This window comes from Agelaius tricolor, unplaced genomic scaffold, assembly GCF_023055355.1.
Source record: "Agelaius tricolor isolate 1412-34295 unplaced genomic scaffold, bAgeTri1.0.p SCAF_12, whole genome shotgun sequence".
Taxonomy (NCBI): domain Eukaryota; kingdom Metazoa; phylum Chordata; class Aves; order Passeriformes; family Icteridae; genus Agelaius; species Agelaius tricolor.
The window spans coordinates 13,459,177-13,479,618 of NW_027269272.1; the positions used below are offsets into that span (position 1 = coordinate 13,459,177).

Genomic DNA, 20,442 nt, shown 5'->3' on the forward strand with positions numbered 1-20,442 from the left:
ATGTAGTTCAGTTGGCTGTTCTTAAATTGCCTCTTTTATTAAAAGATAATTTGTTTTTTAACTGCCGAGTCCGATTCTTGCTTGCAGTGCGGCGTGTTTTGTCCAACCCAGCAGTGTAACAGGCATGGATTTGCCACTGGTGCTCCAGCTGAAGGCTCTGCACAGACCTGGGGTGCAGAAAATTCACAGAGCACAAGGGGCCAGCACATAAAATAACACTGAGTTATTGCCCCTCTTCTGTGGAAGGGCAGGTCATGGGAGAGAGCTGCCATACCCTAACCCATTGTGCTGGTGCACACCCAGAGCAAAGTTTTTCTTCCAACAGACACAGCCCTGGATCAATGCATACGAGCAGGAAAGCAAGTTGCTTTCATATAATATTCCTTTTCATAAGTTCATTTTTCATGAGCTTCAGAGGAAAGAAAAAAACCTTCAGTCTTCCCTCAGAGAAGAGGCTGTAACAGCTGTGGCTGGTGTAAAGGTTGCCTCGAATTCTTTCTGTGCTCCCTCTCCTGTCCTGGCTCCCAGGGAGGAAAGAGTAAGAAAAAATCAGTAGCAAACTGAGTTTAGTATTTTTTTTTCCTTATGTGATGATAATCCTAGGACTACACTTAGAGAGAAACTTCCAGTGGGAAATTAAGCTAAACTGAAAAGCATAACAAAACCCAAATGATCTAGACTGCAAGAATTCCTCCAGTGTTTTGTTCTTTAACGCTTATTAATAGAGACAATACCAAACCCTTTTTGTTATAGCATGGATTTTTGCCTAGCAAACTCCATGTCATATCTTCTAATTTAATTATTGAACTCACAATGTGGATAAATGCACAGACATGACTAATAGCATTCTCTTACAATTTCATTACAGGGTAATAAATGTGGTTTTTAAAAACTGATTTTTTTTCTTCTGTTACAGAATGTTTGTAATATAAATGAACTCTCACATCCTGTCTTCTTTTTCTCTTTACTCTCTTTTAATTTCTTTTTAGATTTGATTCATAGAAAAATGTGAGTGCTGGGTGCTACTGATTTGGGTCATCTGCATGCAATTCAAAAGAAAAAGGTGATTTTTTTTTTTTTAAATTGCCTGTCAAGTAACTGGGAGAGGTGTAGGAATAAGTGGATCTAAGTGGATCTATGCATAAACCAGAAAACTTCAGGTGAAAGAATGGACCTTTTTTATCATCGTAGAAAGAATCCATCTTCAATAATTAACAGTCAGACTTTCCCCACACTGTTTCCTCATGACATCTGAGAACTGCTGCACTTCTTGAACCAATAGCTGCTATACAGCAACCAGCATCAATCCTGAATGAAAAAATTGTCCCAACTGCTGGTGAATGGCACTCAGTGGGTTTCCCATTGAACTGTGCTGCGAAACAATGATGCACATTGGTAAATCACTGTGTGTGCCTTTCAGTTCTTATGCATATCCCATACTGGACAGCTTCCATTCACTCTGGCACCCACTGCAAACAAATGTAAGTATGCATCAGAGATGAAAGTGAAAATGCATATGTTAAATCCCAAATGGAAGCAGAAGAGTGTAATATATACATAGTTGCTTAGCAACAAACATGTTTTGGCCACAGGAATGGTGACATCAGTCGGAGGAGCGAGAGGGAAGCTGCTCTGCCCTCCTTGTCTCTCTCCCTAGAAGCTTCAGAAAGGTCTTTTCTTATTTCTTTCAGAGCAGAAGGGCGAGGGCTATTGTAGCCATTTGTTGATGCTGTTAATGCCCCAGCCCCAGGACAATCAGGCTGGAGCAGGACACTGTTTCCCCTGGATGTCTGCAGCAATGGCACAGGCCCTCCTGAGCAGGCAGGTGCTTCCACCCTCCCTGCACGGCTCATGCACAGCCCCTGTCGACCAAACACTCCAAGAGGAGATCTGAAAATACAAACTGCTGCATATAAAATACGTTTTTGATGTTACTCACTCTGCCTTTGACCCTATCGTGTGTTCCATGCTCCCATCACGGGTCTCTATTGTGACCCTTTCAAGCTCCTAGGAGCTTTTATTTTACTGATATTTCACATTCATTGGGCTCTGTCAGGAAAGCAAGAAATGTTGATTTCAGTAAATCACACACTGTCTATGGCTAGTGGACAGGTATTAATTCCTCTCATTTCAGATGGTTTGAATATCTTTTGTCTCTTTTCCCCTTCCTCTACTGTCCTGCCCTCTGCAATGGGAGGCAAAGGAGGCAGCTGGTGAATCCTGGTTCCAGCAATGTGCACCCCTACATGAAAGTGGCTCCTACAGACACAAGTGTAGCTCACACACACTGTGCCTCATGTTTTCAGCAGCCTGGGTACTCCCCTGGCCCACCTTGCATGTATAGAGAAATTGCATCTCAGGGAACAAGTCCATCTGCCACTTTGGATTGCTGCAGACACATCCCTGTATACACTATTATTGAGTGCTTCCTCTTAATTTAAGGTAATTCATATGTTGGATGCCCAGTGGGGGAAAGAGCTTATCAGGCATGCACTTCTCTTTGAAAAGAAGGCTTTCTTGACCACATGAGAGATGTGTAGGAATGCAAGATATACTGAAGAAACTCAAGTGAAATTAAAATCATAGATGAAAGCAGGCTTAAAGGACAATTATGGTAAAACAACGTATTTATTTCCATTCATGGAGATAAAACTATCTATGTAGATAGTTTTGTTTGCTCTCATTTTCGCTGAATTCATAGAGCCCCTTTTTCACACACTAGCACATATCAAACTGACATGGTATAACCAATAATATACCACTTACTAGCAGATAAGTTTTGGGACAAATGTTTATGATTCTGAAAATATGGGAGAACTTGAGACAAGGTGTGGTGGTGCCTCTGACTAGAAAGGCAAATGAGGTCATTCTGGCAGGGTGGATCAAAACAGAAGGGAAAGACAAAAGACTGGAAAACAGGAAAAAGATTAATTCTGTCATTGATTCTTTCTGGAGAGCTAGAATATTTTCTTCTCTTGAAATGCCAAGAAAAAGCACCAGGAAGTATACAGTTGATGTCCTCAGCAAACAGTTGAGGTGAATTCTCATCTTTATTTTCAGCCCGTGAGTTTAAGCAGTTCTCCTAGTATGGCTTTCAGCCTCAGTGGCAGTCCTGAGTGATCCTACAGCAATTAAGTTAATATATGGATCAGAAGTTCATGGCTGGCTCCTCATTTTAACCAAAGGTGAAACTGGACTCCCATATCTAAATTTTGTGAAGTTGGCAGCTTCAGCAATGAACTAAAATTGGTTGCCTGAAGTTCACCCCAATTCTCCTGCCATGCACTTTCCCCCTGTATGTAAACTCTTCTTTTTTAATTTGTGAAATAAATGACTATATAGCTGAAAGATAATTAAACTAGAAACCAAAATAGATGTTTTAGAGGCCTGTTAGATTGCTGGTACTTTAAATGTGAATAATAAAAAATCTTAATGGTAATTGTTGTCATTGAGTAACACAAGATTTTACAATTCACATTAAATACTGAACTCTAATTTATTTTCCAATGTGTACATTTTAGTTTATATCTCTGTGACCCTACTCTTTAAATGTAGGCTCAATCAGCTGTCAAGAATTGGCTTCCTTAGAACTATAATTTATAATTTTCCTAATGGAAAAATAGAACATTTTCCTGTTCCTATTTTCTTATAGTTAACCACATAGATGGGCAGGTAGTTTCCTTTTTAAAAAGATACATCTCCTTGTTAAGGAAAGATTATGACTCTATCCATGCTTTTAGTAGTTGTGTTGTGAAGCTCTAATCAAGTGTCTGTAAAACATTGAAAGTTCTTAACAAGTTCATATCTCTAAGAGTAAACTTTGAGGTTGAAGAGTAATAGTGAGAGAAAAGATGGGACGGAACCATGCAAGTTCAGAGTATGAGTCAGTTTTCATGAGTTAATGTCACTTTCATGTCACTTGGAGTCATGGGGACATCCTTAGCAGCTCTACTGGTCCAGTGACATGATTGGGGAACTTGGCTTTAAGCAAGACTTCTGAGACTGTTTCACTATGCACACAGGCTTCATCAAGAATTATTAAATATCGTATAGGAAAAATTGTAAATACCTCAAACCCCATTTAACCTCTCCCTCTCTTGACAACTCTTAACAAATTCATAAAAAAAGCTAAGAAAACACAGTTTTGATGAAACCTTCCAAAAGATGTGTATTTTCCCAATTGGAAAAATATATTTGGAGATCACTTATCAATGAGGCACTGTACCAAGCAGGATCCTGTGCTGTGATCTGTGCTCACTGATTGGTGTCAATAGTGCCCTGGGTGCAAGAACCAATTGTAATCACTACAACCACAAGGAACAGCAGCCTGAGAAAACTGCAGGTATGTTGGATAGTGGAACTGGAAATCAGATTGGAGAAGTGATTAGAAAAATGTTATTCATCATGGAGAGAAAATAAAAGGTACTTACTGTATATACAGAGGAAAAGTTGGCTGCAGAATGGAGGGTAAAGTAGTTGATTCTAAAGAAAACAATAGAGAAGTTTTGAAGGGTTCAACCTACATTTAAGTCTTCAATGATACAATGTTGTGAAAAAGAAAAATGTACTACTGAGAATTTTTTTAAAATGAATGTAACCTGGAAATGTTACATTCCTTCATAAAAAGCTTACATTCCTTCATACACCTGTAACAGGTGTATAGTTCCTCTGCCTTCCTCAGCACAGGCAAGCTTTGGGTATTACTTTCCTAAAAGGACATGAAGGAAAAGAGAGAATCCTGAGTCAAGTGGTCAGAACCAGAGAAATTGGAAAGATGGGGGCTGTTTACAGCATACAGAAAGGAGCTTAAAAACCTTCAAATACCTAAAAAAGGTGTTGAAGAGAGGAAAGAAATGAACTGACATTTTTTCCTCTGAATTATAAACTTAGATTACTCGAAGAAAAATTTAGGTTAAGTTTTATAAAAGTGATAATTAAAGAACAGGTCAGATGACATTGGGAAAATATGTGCATTTCCACTGTTTAAGGTCTTTACAAAGTGGTTAAATAAACAGCTGTCAAAAATAGCACAGGTACAGTTGATTTTTGACCTCTTAAAATCTATTTCTGCTCCGCGTTCTATTATTTTCTCCAAGTGGATTCTGCCTCTTGGATGTTTGTTGGTAAAGCCAGCAATCAAAATAATAATGTAGAAGCAGAGGCCTGTAAACACAGAGGATCTGGTATGGTTTCCAGTCATGTCATTCAGCCTCTGGTGGGAAGTGCCAAGATATGTGCTTTGGAAGGCTCCTAGGGCACATAGCTGCACGTCAGCCCATTTCAATTAGCGTGTTGAAATGGCGGATTACACATCTCTATAAAAATTAAATTGGTCTCATCCCTGAAATTATAAAAAGCCTGAGGATCCAATGGAAGAATGAAATCTTGAGCACCTCAATTTCAGGGGCCACTGGAAGGAGTTGTGCCACTGTTTCTGTGGCACCCCACTGCTGTTGCTTGTCCTGTCTGATGTCCCCTCTCCCACAGCGTGGGTCACAGAGACAGGGAAGCAGGGGTGGAGAGCAGTCCCTGACAGATGGCTTTCTGCTGGGGGTGGCTTAGCTGCTGAGAGTCAGGGAGCCCTGGGAGCCTTAGTTCTGCAGCTTTCTGAAGACAGGCTTGCTCTCTCAAGTGCCTGTATTCAGACTATTTAAATGTGCTGTTTAGATGATTTTGAGTTTAATTGTACAACCGTCCTCTCTGCAATACTGAGCTTGTGGCACACTGTAAGTCACCATGCATTCACCATCATCCAGGGCCCCACCTGAGAGCTCAGGTGAGGCTGCTGGTTTCCCTTGTGTACTCGGTCACTTCCCTCTTTTGAGTCTTCTCCTTCCACCCCACCTGTGTCTCACACCACCTGCCAGCACATTTGCCTCCCCCAAGCTCTCAGGGGATCTGTCATGAGATCTATATACGACTGAAAAATTTCTAAAATTCTCTTCATGCCATTTTGGGAGCTGTCAGTGTCCTTTAAACTTTTGGTCACCACTGGTCCTTCTACCTGTGCTGTAGGTGGGTAGCAGCCCTGGGCAGAGACTCAGCCTTTTGTGCATCCATTCCTAAGGCAGCCAAGTCCTTCCTGGTGGCCTCTCTGTCCCTGCTGAGTCTGCAGTGGTGAGTGAATGGGTCATGGACAGGCTCTGAGAGCCACTGAACTCCCCACTGCTGTCCAGAGGGAGAATCACCTCTGACAGACCCTTCCACCCTGTGTTGGGTGGTGACTAATCCTGTGGGGAAAGCAAAGGCAGGGAAAAGATTGGGCAGAGGTCACACAACCTCCCTGGGGAAGGAGCTTAGCCTTCCATGTGTGGATCCATGCTCTGGACATGAATACAGTGACATTTCTATCTCTCTAATGTCTCCTCCTAAAACTGCTCCAGGATGTCTTGCTTGTCGGATGTGGGTGGATCTGGCATTGTATTTCTTGTGCACCAAGGCACAGAGTTCTTGGGAAATGGTCTCAGGAGTTGTTATTTCCATAACTCTCATTCTCCAGGGACTGGGGGAAGTGGGGACAGGAAGAATTGTGAGAGAAGCTATTATAAAAAGAAAAAAAAAACAACCCCAAAAAAATTTCTCTGATCCTGCATGCTTCAGCTCTAAGAGTACTGTCTTCTAATCTCTGTAAAAGTAACTGAATTTGTTGGCTCAGCTTTTAATTCTTTTCATGGTGAGAAAGACGCTGAAAGGTGGGGAGACAGCTCCAACAGCTCCCCCCAGCAGTCCCCATGCCTGGCTCACGCAGGCCCCACAGCCAGCACGGGCACTGCCAAGGGGTTTTGCACAATGCCAGGGGGGCTGCAGGGCCAGGCAGGGCTCCCACACCCAGAGCTCTCAGATGCAGCTCTGGGGACAGGAGGGAAGCACAGAAGCTGCATGTGCGGGCTGGATTCTCTCTGCTTACCCCTCTGCTGGGTTTTGATTGAAAGAAGAAACAAAAAGCAAACATATTTTTGGAGGTGCGAGGGAAGTAGTGGCAGCAGACCTGAGTTCAGGGGTTTTTCTGGACCGCAGTTCGGTTTTCAAGAGAGAAGCAATGGTGGGATGGCAACAGATTGAATTGCCCCCTGCTTGATATTTTTCTTTGCATTTATTTGCTTCTTTTTCACCAGGGAGAAACATTTGGTGTGGGTACTTCTGAAAGGAAAGGCTTGGAGGCCCGTCTTCTGGCCTCCAACAAAATAATTTGTATTTTAAAAATTTCTGGATAAATGGAACTTCTGCATTACTAAAGACAACATCAATGTGCATGAAAAAATTAATTTTAAATGGAACTGTTTTGAAATTAAAATGTTCTTTTTAGTTAATTCAGAATAAAACACTTTGAAACTTTTCTGCTTGGTTTGGTTTAGGAAGTGCAGTACAGCTGAAATGGACCTATTCCTCCTGGAGTTTTTCATTTTGAAAAAGCAGCTTTTTCTACCTGAAAAGCATTGCCCCCTTCCAGTTAGAAGCTTAACAGCGCTGGTGGTTTGTGGTGGGAATTTTCTGAGGTGCATAAATAACTTGGGTAGTTATGAACACTTTACCCAGAACCAGATTTATCATATTTAATGTCTTAAATATTGGTGGAACAACTCATATTAAATCCTATGTACTATAATTTTTTCCTGATCTATTCCATATTTATAGCATTAATCATTTCTCTGCAGTTAATTAAGAGAATTGATGGCTCTCAGGCTTCCTTAAGCTGATTCTTTAAATAAATATATCAAACAAGATCTCCATTACCCAAATCAGACTCTGTCACAATAGCTGTACAGGGGCCAAAGGGACAGGAGCACAGATCCAGAGAGCATCCACAGGGACTTGACAAACAAAAAAGTGATATTTCAAGCTTGTGTCTCAGTGGAGTGGGGAAATAATAGCAATATAATCAAGGGAGTGTTTGTGTAGCCCTTATGGTTTAAAAACCTTTTGCCTCAGCCGCGCTAATACTGTGAAACAAGGATGCTGATTATATGACCAATTGTTTGGCATGTGTTCCTAAACTGGTTTATAATTACCAAATTAATCTCTCTGAGGTATTAAAAGCCTATTTGCACAATCTTTGTAAAACTAAAAGGGAAGCGAAGCACTTTACCTGTGTTGATACAGAGCCCTGCAAACAGCAACTATTTGTTTTTGTAGCTGTTGTGGCTCTGGGAACAAGTAAATATAAACAGCAGGAAACACAAATACAGAGGCAGTGCAATTGGAGGCTGTCAGGAAGCAGTATGGTGGCTTCAGGAGCTGAATTCGGCTTGAAATAAGCTTTGTCTCAGTATGCGTAAGAGGCTTTGGCACTGTATCAGACCTCTGGGGAAGCCACTCAGCAGGGTGGGGATTACTATAGTTTGTGCTTCCCAATTCACAGCAAACTTGCTTCTCTGTCATAGCCGTGCATTAACTCTCTCTGTCCCACCTCGGCGCTTTTTGTGGGGGTTTCTTTGCTCTGGAGCCGGCATCTGCTCGGGGAGGGAGCGGCGCTCGGGGCCGGGCGGCTCGGAGCACGCCGAGAGGCAGGGAGGGAGGGAAGGAGGGAGGCACAAAGATGGCTAATTTTGCCAGGCTGGGTGGTTCTCCTCCGCCATGCATGTGCTCCAGTTGCTCTGACAATACCATCGAAAATGCAAATGAATTATGCCTGCGTGGAAGAGCTGGCGGTGAGGGCTGTGCAGACCTGCTGCTGGCATAAACTTCCTCCTGACGGGGGTTTTTTTCTTTCTCTGTGTGAACACATGGACTCCGCTCTCTCTTTTGAGGTTTCACAAGGGTTAATTCTCTCTTAGCTGTGGGAATATTTTTCGTTAGGAGCAACTCGATGGTTATTCCTAACACATGACTATCAAAGAGTCAGATTAGCCGAGGGGGAGGGGAAAGACTCCTGAGTTTGCACTTCCTGTCTCTTAATAAAGCTGAGATTCCAGAAGTATTTAATATCATTGTGGTTTACATAGGAAATTGTCTGAACACTCTTAGTAAGTAACTGAATATATGGCTGCTATACTGAACACCGTTTGTCCACGGTGCTTTTTCTGTCAGTTATGTTAGATATCTAGAAAATGTTGTAAAAGCAGGATCTGTTACGGTGCACAGCTAAGTGAGGAACTATAAAATACAGTTTTAAAAATTTAAGTATTTAAAATGTATTGAGAAATGTGAGGTGCACCAGTACTAAAGAAACAACAGCAATTGTTTTATATGCACTGCTAAGGCAATAAAATGTGGATTCCTTATGTAGGTCCAAATGTAGCAGCTGGATTTGGCTTTATGAACCATGAAAAATAGTTCCCATCTGGAAGTTGATGTTGAATAAAGATGCAACAGTAAGGCTGCATCTTACATGTAACATTTATACGTTTCCAACTCAATACAGCACTAGTATTGGAGAGGAAAGAGTGAGGGAGAGGGAGATGGGAATATACAAATCAGAAGCCTCTGGCCAACATTTTAATGTGCATTCTCTAATTTAGGAGCATCAGGTTTTGGCTGCTGGGTTGGGTATTTTTAAAATTTTTTTCCCCCCCAGAATAACCCTACCAATAGTCAACAGTGTACAAGTAAAAAAGACTTGTGAATGTCTCCATTTCTCTGCTTCAAAGATCATTGTCTCCATTTCTCTGTCAAATAAGTAAGAAAGTGATAATGTTACAATTCTCTGATATTCATCCCCCCAAGCATCCCTACAGCCTTCCCACCTATCAAATTGGCATTTAAAAGTACATTCATGGGGCCTGCAAATCAGGAATTCTGTTTCAAAGTGGCTGGCCCCTTGCTCTTTACCTGCACCCTGCCATGAGCCATGTTTGCAACATGCAAATCCCTCATTTTCATATCCCAAACCCCCAGTCATAAGATGCCCAGGAGATCCTGCTTCCTCTCACACAGAAATATAAAGGTTGAGTTTAGAGACCTTTTTACAAAATCTGACCCCAGACAAAACTCTATTAATTCTTAAAAGATTTGGTCAGTTTCTTTATGCCCCAAAGTCAAATTACATACAAGCATAGTCCATGCTAAAACCTTACACTGCAAATTAGGTTGTAAATTCTTATTAATAACATAAGGCAACAAAAAGTCAATAAAGGAATGAAGTTGGAACATTTTATTGGCTCTTTTTTGCTTCCTTGAGCAAGAATTATTTCTAATGCAAGATGAAGTGTTAGGAGACGTGATGATCCCCTTTTTGCCTAGAAGATGTTGTGAGGTTTCTTTAACTGCAAGACTTTCATGGTGGCCCCAGTGCTGCAGTGCATCTGGCTGAAAAGATTTCCTGTATTTTTCTAAAAGGGTGCTGTTATTGTTCCTGCTGCTCTGGTTGTTTCCATGAGCCTTTAAAATGAAACCAGGTCCAACACCAATTTTTGAGGCGGACATTTTAATTGTTGGGAAAACTTTAAAATCGAAGTTGGATTTTGAAGGTATTCATTGTCATCAGACCACGGGAATCTTGAAATACCTTTAATCCACATTTACCTTTCATTTGAAATAACAACACCCCCTCAGTGCTTGCAAATTGTATTCCTTTAACATAGGAAATAAGAACCACATATGTTTAATATACTGACATGTGCAACACTCACTTGGTACATGTGGCCCACTGATGTGATCATAGGCTTTGTTCAAGTTAGCTCTTCAAATCAGAAGGTAGTGTCACCCTTTCAGCTCTGGATATCCTGAGATCCCACACCTACACTACTCCCACCTATTCTGATCCCCTGCTCAGTGTAGCACTAGAGCACTGGTATTGGAGAGGAGAGAGGGAAAGAGGCTGGGGGTGATGGAAATCTATCAGAAGCCCCATAGCAACACTTCTATGTGTATTCTCTAATTTTGGAGTCTTGGGATTTGATTGCTTGTTTTGTTTTTGTTTTAGTTTTTTCTTTTTGTAGGATAACCCTACTCCCAACAAGTAAAAGGCCTTTGAATGTCCTCCACCATGAACCTTCCTCCAAAGCCCATTGCCTTCCTCTCCTTGTCAGTTAAATGAGAAAGTCATGTCCCTGTTTTGTGATATTAAACCTCAAGCATTCCTACAGCCTCTCTCTCCACCCATGCTTGGGGAGGGCTCTGGAGGTTTGTCCCAGGAAGGTGTGTGGCTGTGCAGGCACAAGGGAGGCCACAGCCCCTTTGACAGAAGTTTTGCCACAGCCTGAATGTCTGCCATAGCCTTTTTTGAAGAAGTTTCTGAAGCTGAACTGAATGATGTGCTTGTGTGCTAGTGTTTGACTCTAGCAGTCTATTTTCCATGCAGGGACCTTGGAGTTTCTGGCAGATATTCCTCAGGCTGGAATCCAGACAGCTTGTCTGAGCACAGAGAAAATACTCTCCTTCAGTCCTCAAAATATTAGGAAAAGATACTGTATTTGCTGCTCCTTGGATAAAAGCATCCCTAATGGTGAGTGTGGTCTGAAAATAGCATGATGGACCTGCCTCAAAGGAGATTCAACTTGTGGGTTTGCTGTATCCAGAGCAGCCCAGCCCCTGCAGGGCTGTGTCTGTCACCCACTGCAACAGCATGAGGGTGGCACTGGGCTGGGGCAGGTGGGCAGCAGGGGCAAAGGGCAGAGTGAAGGCAGATTTGGGACTGCAGAGAGTGGAACAGGGAGGTCAGAGGAGGGAGGAGAGACCTTGCAGCCTCCCTCACTCCATTCCCTCCACCGCGGGGCTGTCCCAGCTCTGCACTGCAGCCCCTGCATGTGCTCTGTGCACCTTGGGCTGGGAGGATGAGGGCAGCCAGGCTGTGGGATGGAGGGGACATTTCTGCTCTGTCTGCCCATCAGTGGGCTGCAAGTCTCCAGCTTCCCTTGGCCTGGCAGGAGCAGGAAGAGCACAGGGCTGCATCCACATGAATGGGCTTGTCAGGGTCAAGGATCCAGTTCCACTCTCCTCTGCCCAAAGCAGAGCAGATTGTAACCATTACCTGCTTTGTCTATGCCTTGAGCATGCTCTGGATTCAGTACAAAGACCATAAATGCTCATTAACTTCCCTGTCCAGCCTCCATGAAAAGATTCCCAGCACCTGGAGTAAGCCTATAATGTTGGCTATGGCATACAAAGAGGTTGCTTTCTCTCCACTGTATATATGCATTTATTGTTCAAGTTACTTTTTGTAATTAAAATGGCAATTAAATATCTAGGCTTTCAAGCCATAGGCCAATTTTTATCCTTAAACATGCAGGAAAAAAATTGAATGGAAGAGATTTCTATTCTCATTTGCAGTATCTCCAGCCTTTTCATCGTTTAATTCACGTGAATGCAAATGTAGGGATTATGCAAGCCTTGGCAGGGCATGCTCTGGAAGTTGCATCCACTCCTGAACAATTTAAGGAGCTTTCATGGAGTTTGGCAATCCCTTCCAAAAGTGCTGAATCTAGGCCAGGACTTAGGCTAGACTTGCACGGTGCTATTAGAAAGCATAGGTTGTGTGCAGTTAGCCTGGGAGCTGGAGAGCAGAGCTACAGTCCTGCTTCTGTCCAGTGGCCTTAATAAAGATTCCCATTTATATTCATTACTGCAACCAAGTCCTGCCTCTAATCTATCGCAGGGGACACTACAGATATATTATTTCTTTGTAGTCTCAAAATGCTCAGATGGTTTTTAACCTTATTAAATCTAAACCCCTTAAATGTGCTTCTGAAGCAAAAGTTTTAGCAATAAGCCTTTCAAAAAGTGCAAGATTTACAAAGCAGATTTATGGCTGTGCGGTGAGTTAAGTAACGTTTCTCTCAGCATATCATTTCCCAAAATTAGAGGAAATTCCCTACTTCAGCTGAACAGGGAGCATTAGGAATGTGTATTGTGCTGGTAGATCAGGCTGTTAGTGCTCTAAGAAGCAGGACAACAACATGTTAATCTACCTAGATGATGTTCTGATGGTTGTTGCATTTCAGGAAATAATAAAACTTTGTTTGAATTACGTAATGCTTCAAAGTCCTCAGGATTTCACATTTACTGTATGAGAATAAAATTGGTCATAACCTCCCAGAGTCTCTATCTTTGTTTTTTAATAGAACCAAGAAAACAATTATTTTAAAAGGTTAAACCACAATCACATGCACTGTGGCTCCATGCAACTATGGGATTGTTTCTAAGTGTGCAGGTACTATCTTGGTGTTTACAAGTAAAGGATCAGGCAGAGTCTTTCAGAGCCTCTGTGGTACATGATGCAGCATCATGGCAGTTTACTTCACACACACAAAAAAAAAAGGCACACAGGTGCAGAAGTTGTAGATATTGATGAATCTGAAACTAAAAGACAGATCCTCCTAGTCAGCTTAGGATTGTTTTTCTGGTCAGAAATGATGTAAATAATGGTTAGCTGAATGAGAACACTCAGTGGTACTAAAATAATATGCTATCAGGTTTTTGCTATATTGTGTAATAACTAAGCAGACTTTTTGGCCACAGAAAGAGGAAACAGTGCATAGACTGCACTTTGATTTCAGCATTTGGTAAACAGTATGATAATGCAGATGTTTGTTCATTTTTCACCTACATTTTGGGGCCACATGTTTTCAGTCAAGATTTGGAGACTTATTTTCTGAGTTAACTGTTTTCTTCTAACTGTATTCTTTAAATTATGATTTTAGACAGAGCCAGCTGGAAACTGAGGGGGAACTGCCTAAGACCATCTCTACACTCACAGTAGTTAATTTTATTGTATCAGTAAAAGCAAAATTCTATGAGAGTATAGAATTAAAAGCCAATCAATGGAGGGGAAAAATTGCCTTAGAAACACCAGTGTCAGCATCTCAGAGGCAGAAATTCCCCATTTTATATTCTAGGCAAAAAGAGTTCGAGTGGAGTCTTCTCCCAGCACCTGGCCTGGGATAGGTCACGTATTCTGGCAATTTGGCTAAATAAGCAAGCTGAAAAATGAGCAAATCTACACTGTAAAAGCCTGTAGCCAGATGCAACAGGAAAGCAAATTTGTCTGTCTCTAGGCATATTGGTACAAAATGCAGTTGAGGGATATCTTTCCCCTAGACAGACAAAGCAAAATTTGGACGAAGGTTTATTCCATCTGCCTGTTTTGGACAATGGTGTTCAAGGTGACCAGGAAACACTTCAAAAAAACATACAAGTGTTCCTCTGGAGGAATTTCTGTATGTTTTAAGTGCATTAAGTTCCTCTATGGGTGGATGCTGATTTTATATTGAGGAGTGTGTTTCCTAACAATGTGGTGCTACTGACAACAGGTCTCATCAGTATCTTCCGTACACCAGTCACTGACAATTCCAGGGAGAAGGAATTTCCTTGAGTAACAGTGATTTATAATATGAATCCATTCAAAGTACATTATTTTCTGTGGCTTTTATATTAAGTGGAAATGTGTTAAATGCAGTATGAACCAATTGTTCAAGTGAATTTATAATACACATTTGTATAAATGTGAAGTGTTCCCAAAAATTAATTAACTGAAAGTTTGAGGTTAGGTCTGTATTTATTTCAGGTTCTTTTGTGTATCTTTAAAGTACTAGGAGTTAAAATTTCCACTTCTGAAATTGAATTCTGGGCTATAAGAATAACTTGGAAGTAGATCTATCTGGAGTGAAATCTATATCACTTGAGGAGAATCTTGTTCTAAATATGTATTGCCTTCAAAGCAATAGATGCCATCCTTTGTTTGTTTGTTGATAACTTCTCAAATTCTTTGAGGAAAGAAGTCTCGGGGTGCATTTGCAAACTTGGCACTTGGCAGAAGAGGAATTGTGAAGGCACAAAATATTGTAGTGTCATGTTCTTGATCTCTTTCAGGTGATATACACAATGCACGAGGTCTAAAACTGCAGACTGCCAGAGCGATTAATCAGTGGAAGCCAAGGACACAGATTCATGTGCAACTTGCAGAAAATCCATGGATGTATCCAGCTGCCTTCAAGCAGAAGTAACCCCTGGGGGGCAAGGCAGGGTGCATGTCTCCACTGCTCATCCCTAGAGACAGCTTTAAGCTGGTCCCAGCTCCCCTCTGTTGGGGTCTGTACTTCCCAGGAGAAGCCTGGTTGCACCTCAGGCAGGAAAACACCCAAAGGCACAGGCTTGGCTGTGGGGATTCCCTGCTGTGGGAGCCCTTCAGACACCAATATCTGTCTTCTTTCCTGTGTGGAAACTTAGGAAAGGGTTGAAATATATCTGAGGGAATTCTGCCAGATATTCATGTATCTACATTTTCTACTCACTCAAGGGGAGCAGTGGTAACCAATATACTAAAAGTCTTCAAATGCTGACAAATACAATTTAGCTTTGAAGGCTGCCAGCAATTCTATGGTAGTAAATCCCATTTGCAATCAAAGGGTGAGTCATTAGCCTTGACATTTGAGAAATGGAGATTACTATGAATTTATGAAAAAGGTTCCCTAAAATGTTTCCTTAGCAACTGCTGCTGAGGAGCCTGGGGCATCTCTCAGGTCCCCAGGCTCAGGAAAGCCTGCAGCAGTGGAGCAGATGGTTTCCTATCCACTTGCTGTATGTAGTGCTAAGGGATCACTATCCCTATCCACTCAAGTCTTGTCTAAGTGAGGAAAAAATGGTGTTTTCTTGTGTTGTTATCTTTACTGAGCTGACTTAATGCTGCTGGAACTGTTGCAATGGGAACAGCTTATTATACAACTCAGGGGTTTGAACAGTATCCTACACAGGGCTATGAGCAACTTGGTCAGTTCCGAACATGACCACAAGTGAAGTGATATGACAGCTTGTTGCCATCATAAAAAGCACACCATTTTATTTTAAAAGGGTTTTGTTAAAAAAAAAAAAATTAGAGAAAGCTTATAGTTTTCCATTTGTCCTCTGTTTCTGAAATGCTCTTAAGTCCTCTACTCAATCTTTTACTTATAGCCACAAGTTTTTCTTCTAGGTCAAGAAGACAGAGTAATGAAGACCTTCCATCTACAGGGAAACAACAGGATATTTCTTGACCTGCTGTAAAATCACAACCATCGACAATATTATGTATTTTGTAACTTAGCTGGTAAATTTAATCTCAACATATTTAGTTTGGTTAAGCAAGAGAAAAGTACTTTTCTCTTAGTTAAGCAGGATCCTTAGCTGGCTGCCACATCAACAAAAAAGGTGAGAGACCTCAAGGTGAGCAGTGGGAAGGTGGGAATGAGGGAGAAGGGGACACGGGCATGTGGAGAGACCTGGGTGCTCCTTGGAAAGGCAAAGGGGATGGAGGTAGGAGGCACTGGGGTTGTACAGAAGGAGGAATCTCTTGGGTGTACTACAGCAATGTCTGTGCCTTGCCTCAGTCAGGTAGGCTGTGAAACCAGAGATAAGTCCCAAGAAAAGCCGGATGATTGCAAAGCCATGGAGGAATGTCCTTATGGCATCTGCATGGATCAGGGCAGAAAGTTCCTTCTGGACCTAGGGAACAGGTCTTAGTGAAGAAATATGCAGCAACTCACCAGCACATACTGTATTTTTTTTTCTGTTGTACTAAATTAATTCCTTTAGTAAATTAAATTCTAATTTTCTGTTTCCAGTAGTGAATATTCTATTTGCATGACTTCCTATGGTTGTAATATCTTATGAATTTCATGTATATGTGATTTTTTTTTCCTTCAGGATTTTTCAGATCTAAGTGAGACCAATAAAAAACCTAACAGCTTCTAAGGAAAAGATACTACTGCTGGTGTAACCCACAATCCAAATATGAGCACAGTTCTTAGCAATTCTACTGCAGAATATTTTCAGGGGAATGGTTGCACTTCATGACATTCTTACAAAAATATGGAGAGTATTAATTTTTTCCAATGGAAAGAAATCCTTTCTTTTCTCTCTGTGAAACAAGACACTCCCCATGTTTCTATTGCTCCTGTGCTGTACATCCACTGAGAATGGCCTGTCATTCTGCAAACTCTCATGTATTTTACAGAGTCAACATTGCTATTCATCTCATGCGACTGCAGCCAATCTTGGCTGCCAGGTGAAACGCGATGTTGAAACAGAGAAACCGTCTCAAAGAAATACAAGCTCTCAAAGCGTGAATGGCTCTGTGGATCAAAGAAGGCATTTTGAATTACACCTGGAAATGAAGCAGAGAGCAGCCAAGTCCCCAGAGCACGGGTGCAGGGATGGGAAGGAGGAGCGGTGGCAGGGCCGGCGGTCCCACCCTCGCCTGCTGAGGCTCTCGCAGGTCGGCTCTGAGCACATCGGAGATGATTGGGAGCAGCTGCAAGCTGAGCCCAGTGCAGCGCTCCCAATACATTCCAGATGATGAATATGATGCAGGCTTACTGGAAGAAAAATATATTTCTGAAGAGAAAAACAATTACTTCTCAAAGCAAGACAATGAAGCTGAACCAACGCTACGTGGGCATAAAATAGAACAGAACTTTTGGGCAATGGCTTTAGCTTCTAACAAATCACCCACCTGGAGATACTTTTGCAGAGTGAGCTTGGATGTATCAGACCCCAAATATTTTCAGAAGTATACAAAGTTGAAAAATTAGGCATTTAAACCTTTATTTTTCTCCAAAGGGACAGATACTTTGTCGTGTCATAGCCTCCGATTTTCATGTTAGCAGAAAGGTGCCCTTGCCAGTCCAAACAACACGTGGGCTGTCTCATGGAAGTTATGAAAAAAGGCTTGGAAACACCACTTGATACAGTGGGTTTCACTGGCTGAATCTTCAGAGGGGACTTGAACGAAATTTGCAAAAACATGTCAAAAGTTAAGTGGCGAAAATCAGCTTAAATGCCTAATTTTAATTTTGTTTGTGCTCTTTGTTGTTTCATTGTGGAGGGAGGGAAGAAGCTGTCTTTTTTCTCCCTGTCCTTTCATTTTGTTTGGGAGAAAATGGACGTTGGTGAAAAGAAGAGAGCTCTGTCAGGGACTGGAAAGAGGTTGTTTATTCTGTTTTGTTTTCTTTAGAAAGGGGCAACTCTTCTAAAACTGGTGATGATCCAGTTAAAGGGAGACTCCGGGTGGGGAAGAGAAAAGAAAACTAATAATCAGCCTCTAAATGACAAGTTTTCTCTTGAACAAAAGAGCAACAGGAGGCAGTGCAGGCAGGGGGTCAGTGCCCAGGGGTAACGTGACCAAAACAATGGCTGGAGAATGTGTGTAGCTCTTGCCACTCCAGAAGCTGCTGCCCCAGTGCCTTCACTGAGGGACTGCAAGGATCAAACCTGATCCAATGCTGGGCAAGTGTGGTGCCACTTCTGGAGTCCTCCAAAGAGGAGGCAATGGCTGACTGTGGGTAATGCAAGGAGGAATTGAAGAATTGCGAGGGAATCGCCCCAGTTCTGAATGACAGAGTGATTGAACAGCCCCAGCCAATAAGGCAGAGCCCCTACCAGCAATGGGGCTAAAGGTGGGGTTTAAAGTGGCTTCAATTAAAGATGGAGACTGCTTGGCAACGTCTGTGCTTCTCTTGCACTTGGTTAATTGCCTGTTGGGGAAAGACAGTGGTGCTGGATAGACTGAAGTGAGATGATTTTAAACTATTATGAGCTTTCACGCAGAAGTTAATTCTGGTTTAGACTAAATTGGTTTTAATTTCAATTCATGAAACTTCTGTGTGGACGAGGCCTATGGCTTGCCATTTTGCAGCAATGGTGAATTTATAGCATATGTGCTGCAAATGGACTATCATGCAAATTCTCCTGGTATTTGCTCCAAGTCCAGTTCCAGCTGTCGGTGGAGATGGAGGAGCAGAATAGACCACTCACATGGCCTCCCATGTAATGCAGATTGGATCCATTGTCAGTCAGATGGACTGGTGGTGTGGGAGCAGTGTGAAGCCAGTTCGTTCACTACATGGTGTGTAAAGCAATGAGGCAGACAAAAGCTGGATTTAAATGAGGGAATATTTCTGCCAAATTTCGTTCTCTGAAGCAGAAAAATAAAACACTTAATGTGTCTGGCAATGTTTATTCTGTGCACAGGGTTTTAGCTGATCATAAAAGAAAAGCTACGTGTGAACATTATCTGGCAACTTCATCATATTCTGAGGAGATGAGAGAGTATGATTCCACCATGGTCTGAAAAAGTATTAGACTGAGAAAGTGGAAACAATTTGGCAGGAAAACAAGATGGCAAGAGAAAAAGAAAAAAAAAAAAAAGGTTCTTTTTGATTAGGTAGGAATTACCAGTTATAATCACAGCAAAATTGTATCTGCCACAAAGGCTCCATTTTGAAAATCCTTGATGTCCTCAGTGTCCTGCTCAATGGCCAGAGGCTTCCCATTTTGCCTTCTTGCTGCTTATTCAAAGAAAGGCAAGATCTGAATGGTTGGAAAATATATGTGCTGCTCATGCAGTAACTTCATGTGCATGAAAATAAAAGAATTCCTTGCCTGTGCACCATGGGTATCTGTGCTGATAAGGAGGCAGTAACTCTCATTACATGCATATTTGAAGACTTGGCCCTGAATTCTACTGGTGAAGTATTTTCCATGACTTTTCCACTGTATCTTCTTAGAGGTTTGTGCTCCAATCATTCAATACCTTGACAGAAATAGAAGACAGTGTTAAAAATAATCCAAAGAAATAATACGAGACCACTTTTAATTCCAAATGATTGAAAGAGCAAGTATCAGCTAATGTGAATGAAAACATAGTTGTGTAATCCAAGTAAGAAGAATGTCAAGAATAACAACTTTGTAACTGGATTGGAAAAACAAACAATTCTTTCCTTTCTTTGCATAATAAATATGGTGTGGGTAGCAAAAAATAACATTTTATGAATACTGTAACGTGTTTTTATTTCTACTGGTTCAAAACAGCATTTGCTTCTTGAAATTAAATGGAATCTGATTGAGGTTTGTCCTTTCAGAGCCTTGTCTGGTACAAGGTAATGCATTGACTACCCTATTGATATTGTAATTTTTCTATTATACATAGAAATTCTCATATTGCAAGTTGCTGGGGCCCTTGATATTTCACAAATTTGGGATCATTAAGAATGTTTTCCATGTCAGAGCTATACTAATTGTGACTGTGTTGATGACATCCACCATTCTACTTAAATTGAAAATTGCTGCTTACTAAAGAAGTTGGACCCTGAGCTTAAGTCCTTGGTGACTGATTTGATTAGTCCATTTGAGTGAGAATAGGGCAACACAGGGGCTATGTTAATGGAACTTAAACAATAGGCCATCACTAATCAGAGACCTCAAGGTTGAAGTGAGGTTAATTGTTATGCGGGTGGTATTTGAAAAGAAGTGTTGACTGGTGTAATGCACTATGGGACTGTAGCATTTGAACATGCAGCCCTAAGGCCAGAGGTTTTGTTTAGTTTCCCAATGAAAATTTAAAGCTACATTATGTACATCTCTAAACAACAGCCTATATGCTACTGCCTTTTGATACATCACAAGAGCAACAGCTAATTGATAACAGAAATGAGCCCCCAGGCACAAAATTCAGATCCAAATCTGGTACTGGATTTTAATCCCTTTCTAAACTTGGTGAGGTGGGAATTGATTGAGTTTTGATTAAGCCCTTCA

At 41.5% G+C, this 20,442-nt stretch overlaps 1 long non-coding RNA gene across 2 annotated transcripts in view; it reads left to right on the forward strand.

Annotated features, from left to right (window-relative positions):
- The window catches only part of LOC139594948 (uncharacterized), a 65,094-nt gene extending 45,417 nt beyond the window's left edge, over positions 1-19,677 (forward strand). The window contains exons 2-5 of one of the 2 annotated variants that reach the window (XR_011680796.1): positions 11,240-11,383; positions 14,746-14,875; positions 15,845-16,059; positions 16,555-19,677. This is a non-coding gene — a long non-coding RNA (uncharacterized lncRNA). Of the gene's footprint in view, positions 1-10,643; positions 11,384-14,745; positions 14,876-15,844; positions 16,060-16,554 lie in introns of those variants that run through there. The other variant, XR_011680795.1, reaches the window with a different exon arrangement.
- Positions 19,678-20,442: the final 765 nt, after the last annotated feature.